Source organism: Dermacentor variabilis, chromosome 2 (genome assembly GCF_050947875.1).
Source record: "Dermacentor variabilis isolate Ectoservices chromosome 2, ASM5094787v1, whole genome shotgun sequence".
In the NCBI taxonomy this organism is placed as follows: domain Eukaryota; kingdom Metazoa; phylum Arthropoda; class Arachnida; order Ixodida; family Ixodidae; genus Dermacentor; species Dermacentor variabilis.
The window spans coordinates 241623936-241636585 of record NC_134569.1 but is presented as its reverse complement, the minus strand read 5'-3'; positions in this window follow the sequence as shown (position 1 = coordinate 241636585).

Below are 12650 nucleotides of genomic sequence, written 5' to 3'. Positions count from 1 at the left end.
CGAGTACACCCACCATTCACCCAGCATGCACACCATTTACCCACCATTTACATTTGACCCAGTACGTACATGCAGTATTCACCCAGCACATCCATCATTCACCCACCATTCCCACAGTTCACCCAGTATGTACCCACCATCCTCCCAGCACGCCCAGCATTCACCCACCATTTACACAGGTCACCCAGTAGTCATCCCACCATCCACCCACTACACCCACCATTCACCCAGCCCGCCCACCATTGAGACAAGTCACCCAGTATGTATCCCACCAATACATCCCACCATCTACCACTGTACCCACCATCCACCCATTATACCCACGATGAATTCCACCATCACCACCAAGTTTTCCATCATGCCCAGCACATTTTCCATCATGCCCAGCATAAAATTCATGATGGGCAATGCTGGGATTTTCAATAGGGTGGCACGGCTAGTAGCGGCTGCGATATTGACTTTTCTAGATGGCGCTAGCTATGCACCATATTTAGCAGTTTCAATGAAAAACTGGCGCTTTTTTTAAATCCTCGATTCTAAGCCGACCCTAGATTTTGGAATATGATTATTTGAAAAAAAAAACTACCGGCCTAGATTCGAATAAATACGGTAATTTGTTTTGCTACTTTTCTTAGTGCCCCATACAAGATTAACCTTTTCCATGCCAATTTTATTTCCAGAAAACCACCGAAATTTCCGAAATACTTTTATGAGCTATTCTTTCTGAAAATTTTTCATTAATGCAATATCAGCAGTTCGTTTACAATTTTCTGCTGTCATTTACTAGCTGTTTTTCATTTTTTAGGTTGCAAACAGACAATGACGCAGAAACAGTCTACATGAAGCATATTTTTTAGAAGAAAGTCAAGTGTGCTTTTGTTATCCTCCATGAAACATGTTCTTCCAGGAAGAAAGGGGGTTAACCGAGGGCCCCGATTTTTATTAGTCATATCATAAGAAGGCAACAAACACTAACACCAAGGACAATATAGGGGAAATTACTCGAGCTTAATAAATGAAATAACAAAACGATAAATTAATGGAAATGAAAACGGATGAAAAAAACTTGCCGCAGGTGGGGAATGATCCCACAACCTTCGCATTTCGCGTGCGATTCTCTACCAGTTGAGCTACCGCGGCGCCGTTTACGCGTCCACTTTCTTGGGCATTTATGTTTCCTTGTAGAACCCTAGAAGTGTTATCTAGCGCCACCACTCAGAGACCTTGGCGGCGGACGTGAAACATCCTTTCTGCCGCAGGCATCACGAGAATGTGATCTTTTTTCGGTTAAGGCAGCCGGTCAATAAACCCACACATGCTACCTGAAGGCATTAATGTTGCCTGATTCGGGACCCTCGTTATATAATAAATGAAAAGCAGGGGGGTTAACTGAGGGACCCAATTTTTATTAGTCATATCATAAGCCAACAAGAAGCACTGACACCAAGGACAACATAGGGGAAATTACTTGAGCTTAATAAATGAAATAATGAAACGATAAATTAATCGAAATGAAAGTGGACGAAAGAAGAACTTGCCGCAATTTGTGAGATCGTTCCCCACCTGCGGCAAGTTGTTTTTTCATTTACTTTCATTTCGATTAATTTATGCTTTCGTTATTTCATTTATTAAGCTCAAGTAATTTCTCCTACGTTGTCCTTGGTGTCAGTGTTTGTTTGCTTCTTATGATATGACTAATAAAAATTGGGCCCCTTGGTTAACCCGTTTTCTTCTCATTTATTACATAAGGAGGGTCTCAAATCCGGCAACATTGATGCCTTCAGGTAGCATGTGTGGGTTTCTTGACCGGTTGCCTACACCCAAAATGAAGATCACGTTCTCTTGACGCCTGCGGCAGAAAGAATGTTCCACGTCCACCGCCATGGTCTGTGAGTGGTGGCGCTGGCTAACACTCCCAGGGTTCTACAAGGAAACATAAATACTCAAAAAAGTGGACGGGGAAACGGCGCCGCGGTAGCCCAATTGGTAGAGCATCGCATCCGAAATGTGGAGGTTGTGGGATCATTCCCCACCTGCGGCAAGTTGTTTTTTCATCCACTTTCATTTACGTTAACTTATCGTTTCGTTATTTCAATTAACCTGAAGTAAGTTCCCCGATGTTGTCCTTGGTGTAACTGTTTGTTGGCTTCTTATGTTATTGTAAGTGCGGAACGATTGGTATTCATACTAAAACCTGTAATTTTTCCATGTTAACAATTTGTTGAAAACTGCTGTGATTTTCTTTTATTACGTTTACTTTGTAAAGGAGGTCCCATTGCAGTCTTTGACTCCGGGACCTCCTCCTTAATATAAACAACTTGTAATCATTCTAAAGATCTCAATAAAAACCGATTCTGATTCTGATTCTGATAAGCAAACCGCAGAGAAGTAAGCAAAAAAGGTGTTTTTTCTAAACATGTCGCCAGGGGCCCAAATATTCCTCCCAATCATTAGTATTAAGTTGAGGCTCGAAACATGAGTTGTTAGTTTTCCAGCTTCAATTCTTTACTTCAGATGAACAAATACATGACATATTTTGATATGATATGGGATTCTTGCACTGGACAGGCAACCTTTGTCACTGCAGCCACCTCACTTTACACGGTCATTTTTAAAAACCAGGAAAGCCAACTTCTGCATAATTTCTGCTCACTGCGCCTTCAGATATCAGTTTGCTCAAAAACTCACATCACTCACACCAAACTGATGAAAACATTACCGCTTGTATATGGCACTCAGTAGCTAAAATTAAATGACTGGACCAGTCAGACTCATCACTAGCCCAAAAAGAGTGAATGTGGTTATAATTGCACTCCCTCCAAGAATAAAATCGGGTGGTACTTGGTGCGAGCACTCTCAAAGTGTTTTTTGTGCCCATTTCTTCGTGCTATATGTCTACTAGTATGTCTGACTTAGTAGCTCAGCAGAAGCTCTGCTAAAATATATGTGTATCCACGGTAATTTTATTAACCCAAGCAATGCTGGTAATACAATGTGAGCTATATAACAGGGACATATAAGTTCGTTGTATCTTTTATATATTTTATCTTCGTTGCATATAGCACAATACTACTGGTTCAGGTGGGTTACTAAAAGCGAAGGAAATAGTTTAGCTAAAAAGATGTGTTCTGTGCTCCAAAAACGCAATACTATAACTGACGAATGCCCGTGTAACTTGGCTTTGACTGTTCTGAAGACCAAAGCAATGAATAGTGCACAGTGCCATGCAGCAGTATTTACACCATGTCTTGAGTTCCTGTCAAGTGCATCTCTTTCGATCACCTGAGGGATGTTTTTAGCACATGAAGTGTATCCTTGCTGGCTTTTGACTTTTAGCAGTAGCAGAATGCACATGGAGAACTGGAAAGTGACCAGCCATAACATACCCGCTGTGGGGGCATAGTGGCTATGGTACGGCGCTACTAAGCCCAAGGGCTTGAATCTCAGCCACAGCCGCCACATCTTAATGGGGTGAAATGCAAAAATACCTGTGGTACCGTGCATTGGGTACATGTTAAAGAACCCCAGATGGTCAAAATTAATCTGAAGTCCCTCACTACGGCATGTCTTAAGATTAAATTGTAGTTATGGCATACAAAACCCCTGAATTTAATTTTTATTTTTGAGCCATGACGTGAGTAGCTCGGGATTGGCATTCTTTGTTTTGTGAGGTTGACTCCGGGAGTTCTCAATCAGAGCTTCTACAAGATGATGACATTATTTTGAAAGGTTGGCTGCCAGTACAGAAACATATTGCCCTGTAGTATCGTCTATCATGCATTAAAAAGAAGTGCGTAATGGAGCCATACCTATGGACGGTGAAGGAGAACTTTGTGGTTTTACTTCTGACGGACCCAGAGCAGCCTCAGTTATACAGGCACAATTTCAATGACAAGCCTTGCTCATCCTCAGTAGGGAAATGGTTAAGTGCATTTTGCTTCCTAGTTTCAAGTTCTGCAACAACAATATACAATTATGTTCACTTTCCTTTTTTGGGGCGGGAGCTAAAACAGAGCAAAAATTATTAATCACTTATCTATCATGCAAGTGATGTTTGCCTTTCTCAGTAGTCTATCTAAAGACAGAAAACTAGGCTCAGGTGTTTTTATCTCTATAAGAAAACACAAGCGTTTATACGGCAACCTATCAACTTGAAGCCCACAGTAGTAGTTCAGCTTCTATGCCATCTAGCTGTTGAGCACGAGTTAAATAAAAATATAATGCAAAAATATTAGTGTTCCATGCTTTCAATGCACGGTAAATGGACACTAAAGGAAAATAACTAGTTAAGTTAGATTGAAGGTTAGCCTTTTTTAATAACAAATTCATCATTTGTAGCAAGAACAGAGCTTTTCTAAGCAAGAAAATTAGAGAACTAGAAAATCAAAGGGCACTAACTAATAAATTGAACCAAATTCTGTAGTTCTATGTGCCAAAACCACAATACGATCATGAGACATGAAGTACGAGGGAATGTGGATTAATTTTGACCCCCTTGGTTACTCTACTGTGCATACAATGCGCAGCACACATGAGTTTTTGCATTTAACACCTATCGAAATGCAGCTGCCACACCTACAATTTGATCATCCACCCTCAGGCTTGGCAGCGCAACATGAAACAGCCCAACTCAGAGCCCATGCTTGTCAGCAACCTTCTGCAGTGAGTGCGTCACTTGGTGCTCATGAGGCAGTACTCCCAGCTGCTTCAGGTGCTTTTAAGTGTGTGCACTGCTCGCTTTTGCTGTTTTACAGCCCTTAAAGCTCAACTACAACAAAAGTTAGGGCTGCGTAAAAAATTATTCAAAACTGTAAATACAAAACAGCCTTCTAGCATTCTTGATGCCGAGACTGAAATGAATGCCACAATTACCAGTAACTGGCAGTGAGGTATGACTCAGATTGCAGGGCTCCTTAGTGTGGCCTACGAGATAAGGGACCACCTACAGCTGCCTGCAGTGTGATGAAAAACCTGCAGGCAATGTGGACTCTCGTCATAGCCGCTAACCACCAGGTTCATGCGTCATCTGCTAATACACTATTAAAAGAATACCGATAAGAAAATTAGACAGTTACCAGCCCCGCAATTCTGCCAAGATCACTACAGTAGTATTTACTACTCACTTATTACCAATTTAGCCAAAGTGAAATTTCATTACATTTGGCATTTAAGCTTTTGCAGTAGGGGTATTGAGATGTGATAATCACAATGCTCCTGTGCTTTGTGACATTACATCACTATATATTTGACAAGGCCGTGGCTCTAAGTGTTTTTAGATACATCGATATCTTAATTCTTTCAAAACCTAACTCTAGTATGACACATGAGAATACAGTAGATTACATTTGAAATCTTTTTAACGGCCACGGAAAAGGACTAACCTTTACACATGAGGCACGCATGGCGAAAGCATTGTAAGCAAGGCTCCCAATTGTTTTTAAATAATTTTTCACCTTGGTTGGTGTCAGTTAGGTTTTTTTCCTTGACTCTTCTTAACCGGACAAGACTTCGTCAGACTCAACTTCATTAACCCATTGACAATATGCTGCATATATTAGGTAAACATTTGATGGTCACCCTAAAGAATGTTTCCCGAGGTTACCAACCAAGAGCAGAGAAAGGTTGGCTACTGTTTGAACCAGCCTACACCCATGTTAAAACCACTGTTGCCCCAATGTGCCTTGAATAGGCGCTAAAAATGTGTATTCACACAATGCGCAATAGCTTTTGTGCTCAGGCTGGCAGGTTCATAGCAGCTGGCCTCCCTCACTCTCATTATCGGAATCTCAGAATCCCTACTGCGAAAATCTCAGGAGTTGAAAGCAGCAAAAGTTAAAAGCGCGCAGTTTGAAGCAGCGAGAGGCACTGCCTCACGAGCACAGCAGTTGCACTCACTGAAGAAGGTTGATGACAAATATGGGGCCCCAATTGTACTGCTGGTTCCGAAGAAGCCATCTAAGCTTGGTTACCACGCTTGAGTGTAAAAGTACAGCTGCTTTTAACAAAAGGCATGCAACACCGTTCATGAATTGTGCCATTGGAACGGTTTACTAAATAACCTCTTACTTGTGGTAAGCTCTACACAAGCCAAGTTGTACGCTGCACTGATGAAAGGGCAACAGAACATTTGCAGAATATAAAAACAAAGAAAGACCAATGTAGGTGAGCATTGTAATGCATGCACTTGTCATCCCCAACTTATATTCTTGGCAAAAGTAGAAACACGAATGCACAACTGATATCATAAGCGCTTTTAATATCAAAAAGTGGGAGTGACTGTGTAATTATTCATTTACTCATGTTTTTTCTATTTCTCACAAGTGTGTGTATGAATGTTTTTTGCTTTGAGTTTACACAGGTTGCTACACCTCAATTTGTTTGACCCTGTTCCCTTCTTTGCAATCCTTCTTCCCTCCCCCTCTTTTATGAACTTCCAGAGAGATTATATGAATAGGTCGTGCTTTCTTAGAAAACATGGCAGACTGGATTCGCAGTACCTACCACTGCATGTGAATTCTTTTGTGTTTCTGGTTTTTATCTCAACTCCTGAAAGAACGCAACACGAGTAGCCCCTTTCCTCTTCCCTTCTAACACAACTCAAAACCTCGCTTTGTCAATCTCCCTTCCATTCACAGTCTGTCTTTTTTTTTCCTTATTTGACATCCACTACTCTACACAACAAACTGGCTTATTCTTCGCCTGCTCCGCCAATAAGAGCAGGAGCATAATGAATTATAGAGATAAAATCACTGGCAGGGAAAGTAGTTGCAGCCAAAGGCTGCCAAATTTTCTTATAGTTTGCGGATTTTTGCTCATTTTATGTCGCATCGATTTTTACAAAAAAGATTTCTGTTCCCATATGTATTGAAGGATGAGGTGGCACAAGCATGTCCAGAAATTTTGGACAATGCACCTTCCGCTATTTGTCTATCTTTACTGCTATGTGTCGTGATCAAGTGACGAGCATACAACACGACTGACGAGATCTGTTAACTGACAACTGTATAATAGGTTACATACGCAACACATGTAAGGCTACATGCCGGCTTTGTTCGCGTGGTCTGGTCCGCTCTCCCAGAGGCACCGTTCCGCATCCCACATGATGGTATACGTAGCGCCATCTCGTTGCGACTTGGAGCTCTTACTTCTCACGTCATCTTCGAAGTCTTACGTCCACTTCTTGTGATTGCTCCAGGTTGCAACGTCTGTAAATGCTTACTTGTGCATTGAGGGAGACCACTAGCTGTGCTCACCACATATGAACGTTAAGTGTGAGCTGGCCCAACTACTGTCCCTGTTGCAGCACCAGACAGGATACGGACGGCAGTCTGTGGTTGAATAGGGTCTTTTTCCAAAGTCCTGTGTTGTCAGTCGTATTACCAGCGCTACTTGACCGTGTATGTTTCATTTCTTTTCTTGAATGTCCCGGTGTTCCACAGTGGCTTCAGCATTCTTGGTGCCACCGGCACATCGGTTCTGAGACATCTTCCTATGAGTTCAGCAAGTGTGAGCCCTTCTTTGCCTGGAGGTCTTGATGAGCAAGCAGAGCCTTGTGAATGTTGGTTGACTTCTTGAGCAACTGCTTAGCCATCCGTACTGTTCTTTCTGCAGCACCGTTGTTCTGGTGTAAGTAGGTGCTACTGGTTACATCACATTATTCCCATTGCTTGACAAACATGCTGAATTGTGCCAAAGCGAACTTAGGACCGTTGTCTTGTCATGTAATAGCTGGTGTCTCAAAGTGAGCGATCTGGCTCAGTGCTTGAGTCATGTTCTGTGTGGTAGTATGCCTCAACTTCATGTGTTCAAAGAAGCGCGAGTAATAGTACACCTCTACGAGGTAATTCTCTCTATTCTCACAGAAGAGATCAATTCCAATCACTTCCCATGGGTGTTCTGAAAGAGGGGTGTGTATCACGGGCTCAGTGTCTGGTGTACAGTGCTATTGACAGACAGGACATTTTGACACATAACTCTGGATGTGTTGGTTAATACCTGGCCACCAGACTGACTGGCTCAAGCCTTACATCTTCCAACACCCTGATGACCAGTGCGCAAGCGCTCCAGCACATCATTTTGCATACTCAGTGGGATGATAATGTAACTGCGTTTGAGTAAAATGCCATCCACCAGTGTCAGTTCGTGGGCAAATTCTGCATACCTCTGCACTTCTGGGGGAAGCGACTTGTTTGGGCCATTTTGCGCGGCTTTTATCCTCTCTAGCAAGTCTTGGGAGGCAGGCGGAAGTTCCATTGTAAGAATTTCGTGCTCTATGATGGCCTCACTGAGCGTCCCTGGGCTGATATTGTGTGTTTCTTTCTGCAGTTTCCTTGAGAGCGGGGCATATTTTCTTGCCAGAGATGTGGGAAATGGGGTAATAAAACTCCAGCAGACTCTTTCGGAACCGTTGCAGATGTGGACTCAGTTCACCCAGGCAGTTTGATGACAGCAGCGGCACTAGTGGCTTGTGGTCTTTTTCTACATGAAACTGCAGACCTACCAGGTAGCAGCGGAAATGCTTGCAGGCCCATGTAACTGCCAATGCTTCTTTCTCTATAGAAGCATATTATGTCTCTATGTCAGAGAGGGACCTTGAGGCACAGTCAACTACAAGCCTACGACCTTCTTTCTCTTGTAGGACTGCCCCAAGACTGTACGATGATGCATATGCAGACACAGTGAGAAGACACGATTGTACTGGGTGAGCACCGGTGTCGTCGTCAATGGCTTTTTGATGGATTCAGCATTACTGTGAAGCAGATCACGTAATGGTTTTGTGAGCTGTGAGAGCCCTGGGAGAACATGACCAGATGACGGGCCATCGCAAGGACCTCACTTCTACATCCTACGTCTGTTGGCTCGGCTACCTGACACAGCACATTGACCTTTTCAGGGTCAGCACTGATACCGTTTGCCAATACAATGTGTCCAAGGAATTCTACCGACTGCTGGTGAATGAGAAGAGAGGGGGTTAATCAAGGGGCCTGATTTTATTTATCATATCATAAAAAGCCAACGAAGACACAAAGGACAACACAGGGGAAATCACTTATACTTACTAATTGAAATAAATTTTAAATTAATGGAATTGAAAGTGGATGAAAAAACAGGTTGCCGCAGATGGGGAACGATCTCGCATCTTTGCATTATGCATGCGATGCTCTACCAATTGAGCTACATCAGCGCCGTCTTCTCATCCACTTTCTGGGGTATTTATGTGTTACTAATAGAACTAACCCTAGGAGTGTTAGCCAGCGCCACCACTCACAAACCTTGGCGATGGATGTGGAACATCCTTTCTGCTGCAGGCGTCACAAGTACGTGATCTTTTTGGGTGAAGGCAACGGGTCAATAAAACCCCACATGCCAACTGAAGGTATCAATGTTGCCGGATTCGAGACCCTTTTTATGTAATGAACGAGAAGAAAGCAGGTTAACCGAGGGGCCCGATTTTCATTAATCATATCATAAGACGCCAACAAATAAAGACAACAAAGGGGAAATTACTTGTACTCACTAATTGAAATAAACAAATTATAAATTAATGGAATTGAAAGTGGATGAAGAAACAACTTCCCGCAGGTCAGGGAACGATTCCACATTTTCGCATTACACATGTGATGCTCTACCGATATAACTACCACGGCACCGTCTTCCCATCCATTTTCTGATATATTTATGTTACTACAAGAAATAACCCTGGGATTGTTAGCCAGTGTCACCACTCACTAAGCTTGGCGGTGAATGTAGAGCATCCTTCCTGCCGCAGGCATCCCGAATATGTGATTTTTTTGGATAAAGGCAACTGGTCAATAAACCCACACGTGCTACCTGAAGGCATCAATGTTGCCAGATTCGAGACCCTCATTATGTAATGAACAAGGAGGTTAACCAAGGGGCCCGATTTTTTACTGCTGGTGTAGTACACACTTTCCTGCGTTTAGGGTGATGCCAGCTTCCTGCAGGCGCTGAAGTACTTTGTGCAGTCATGCATCATGTTTGCCTTCATGCGGCCAAACACTATTATGTCGTCTTGCAGACATGCTTGGCCGCGCAGGCCTTCTAGCGGTCTTAGCATTTCCCTGTTTGAAAATTCGGTTGCTGTGGAAATTTCGAAGGGCAATTGGAGGAACCTAAATGGTCAATTGGCGTCAGGAAAGTGTTGTACCTCTAGGACCAAGGTAACCAGTAACCAATAATTGGCCCTTGCGTCAAGTTTGCTAAACCAGGCAGCTCCGGTGTGTTTGGCCAGGCAATCATCGACGGTGGGCACTAATACTCGTTCTCACAGAATGTTCTATTTCACCCCTCCAAAAGCACTGCAGATTAAGCTGGCCTACTTTATTTTTCGGAACTACCACAGGTGCACGCCACTCTGTGGTCTTTTCGACCTTTATAATGACACCCAGGCTCTCCATTCTCTCCAACTCACATTGGACACTCGGCAACATGGGCAGAGGTACTCGCCTCGAGTACATAATAGCACACCGCTTGGGATCAGGGTGTAGCGATATCTTGTAATCGGTCTTGAGAAGGCCCAGGTCTGTAGCCAGGTAGAGGTAGCGGCATAAAATGTTGGCTGGGCCGGCATCAAAATGGGCCGGCATAAGATGTCGGCATAGAATGTTAGTGACCTTGCCTGCTGAATCTGCTACTTCTAGGAGACTTGGTAGGACATTGAAGGATTTGATTGCGGGACGTCAAAAAGTGCGTCATGCAGCTAGTCTATTACCTAAATTTCGTCTTGACACAACCGGCCATTTCAGCACAGGGTCGCAGTGAAGAGTCTAACCGTTGCTATTTTGGTCCTGCCGGGTCCGAGTACGTGTTCCTTTGCTTGCTTCAGGTTGCCCATGACTTGTTCGTCGTAGAGGCTTGTTGGCATGGCAGTTACATCTGCGCCAGTGTCTACCTTGAACTTCATTGGCAAGCCATTGACCATCACATTGATTTTCGATGGCCCAGGATCCTGTTGGTCAGTTAATTGTCCAAGTAAACCTCTTCCAAAAGAACTTGGTATGTGCTTTTTGTTATGCTTTGTGGAAGCAGAAAAACATACGGCAGCAGTGTTCCTTTTTAGTACAGGCACTGCATGTTTTGCCATTCGCTGGGCACATAGTGTGTGATGGTGAACCATCGGTGTTCTGTTGAACCATACAACTTGTATGTCAGTGCAGTTTGGTCACGCAGGTTTATTCGATAATTATTTGACTTTCCTTTGCTTTTCGAGAAGCTGTGCATGGTGTCTACAGCTTCAAGTGACTGTAGCTGTGGCCATAGGTCCTTTTGCTGCTGTTTGATTGTCACCATGTTGCGAGCAGCGTTGACAGCGGCTTCCAGAGTAAGCTCGGCGTTAAGTTGCAGCTTCTCACTTAGCTGCGTGTCTGTGGGACTGACCACGAGTCTATCACAGATGAGTTCCTCTTTCAGGGCACTGTACTCAGAGGCTTGAGCTAGTCTGAAGAGTTCGGTGATGAACATATCGGTTGTCTCGTGCGCGTCTTGCTTCCGGCTGTTGAACTTTGCTCACTCGTATAACACGTTTATCCGTGGCAGGAAACTTTTTATGAACACTTGCATTATTGTGTTGTAGTCAAGTTTCTCAGCATCACAGAGCCTGAGCAAGGCTACGACGTCTTCGCCTTCACGACCCATGGCATAAATGAGTGTGTTCACCTGCGTCTCGTCGTATTGCTTCTTTAGTCTGGAGATGGCTCTATAGCGCTCCCATTTCGTGAACCACTGTTTCCACTCCTCGGGTAGCCGAAAATCAAGTTTTTCCGGCGGTTTGACGACGAACGAGTCGAGCGGAGCTACGTGCTGGGCTGCGGACACTGTAGGCGAAGCCATGGGTAGCAAAGTTTCGCATTCAACGCATTGCGCTTGCATGTGCAGACTTCTACTTGCGTGGTGCATTTCTCACAGCGTTGTCGAGTATCCCACCGCTGCCTCCATGTCGTGGTCGGGTGACGAGCATACGTGATTGACAAAACATAAGTGTTAACTGGGAACATGTATACTAGGTTGCGTAGGCAAAACACGCGCAGCTGCATGCCGGCTCGGCTTACATGGTCTGGTCAGGCCCCGCACACTCTCAAGTTCAACAAATGGCCACAGAGGGCGAAAAATCAATCGAGGCGTGTTTCAGCGTAAGCGCGCAAGTGGAGCTACTGTAATTTGGTCGAATACTTTAATTTGTGCTTTTTCTGCTAGGGGCGCTGAACATGCTGAATCTTTTACTTTACACAAACCATTGACATAAACAATCGAGGTGTCTAAGGATGTTTTGTTACCTCAGGCAAATATCGTATTTATTGACTCATGGGGAAACACCTTTCCAACTTACCTTGAGCCTGTATTCCGTCTGCAAAAACGCGCATTAAGAATTATTACCTCATCTAGGTGTACACAATCCAGTACGTACTTGTATAGCTCATTGCATGTGTTGCCAGTGCAGGCATTGTATGAATTGAAAACTGCTGAGGTAATTCATAGTATTATCGAAAACAATAATCCACTTCCGATTACCTTGTTTAAAATCCCGTTACGAAATACAAGAGCTGCAAGTAATCAGTGCTTTAATTTGCCCCCATGTCAAAATCTGTACGGGAGAAGACTCGTGGAATTTAACGGCGTACTTATTTGGAATT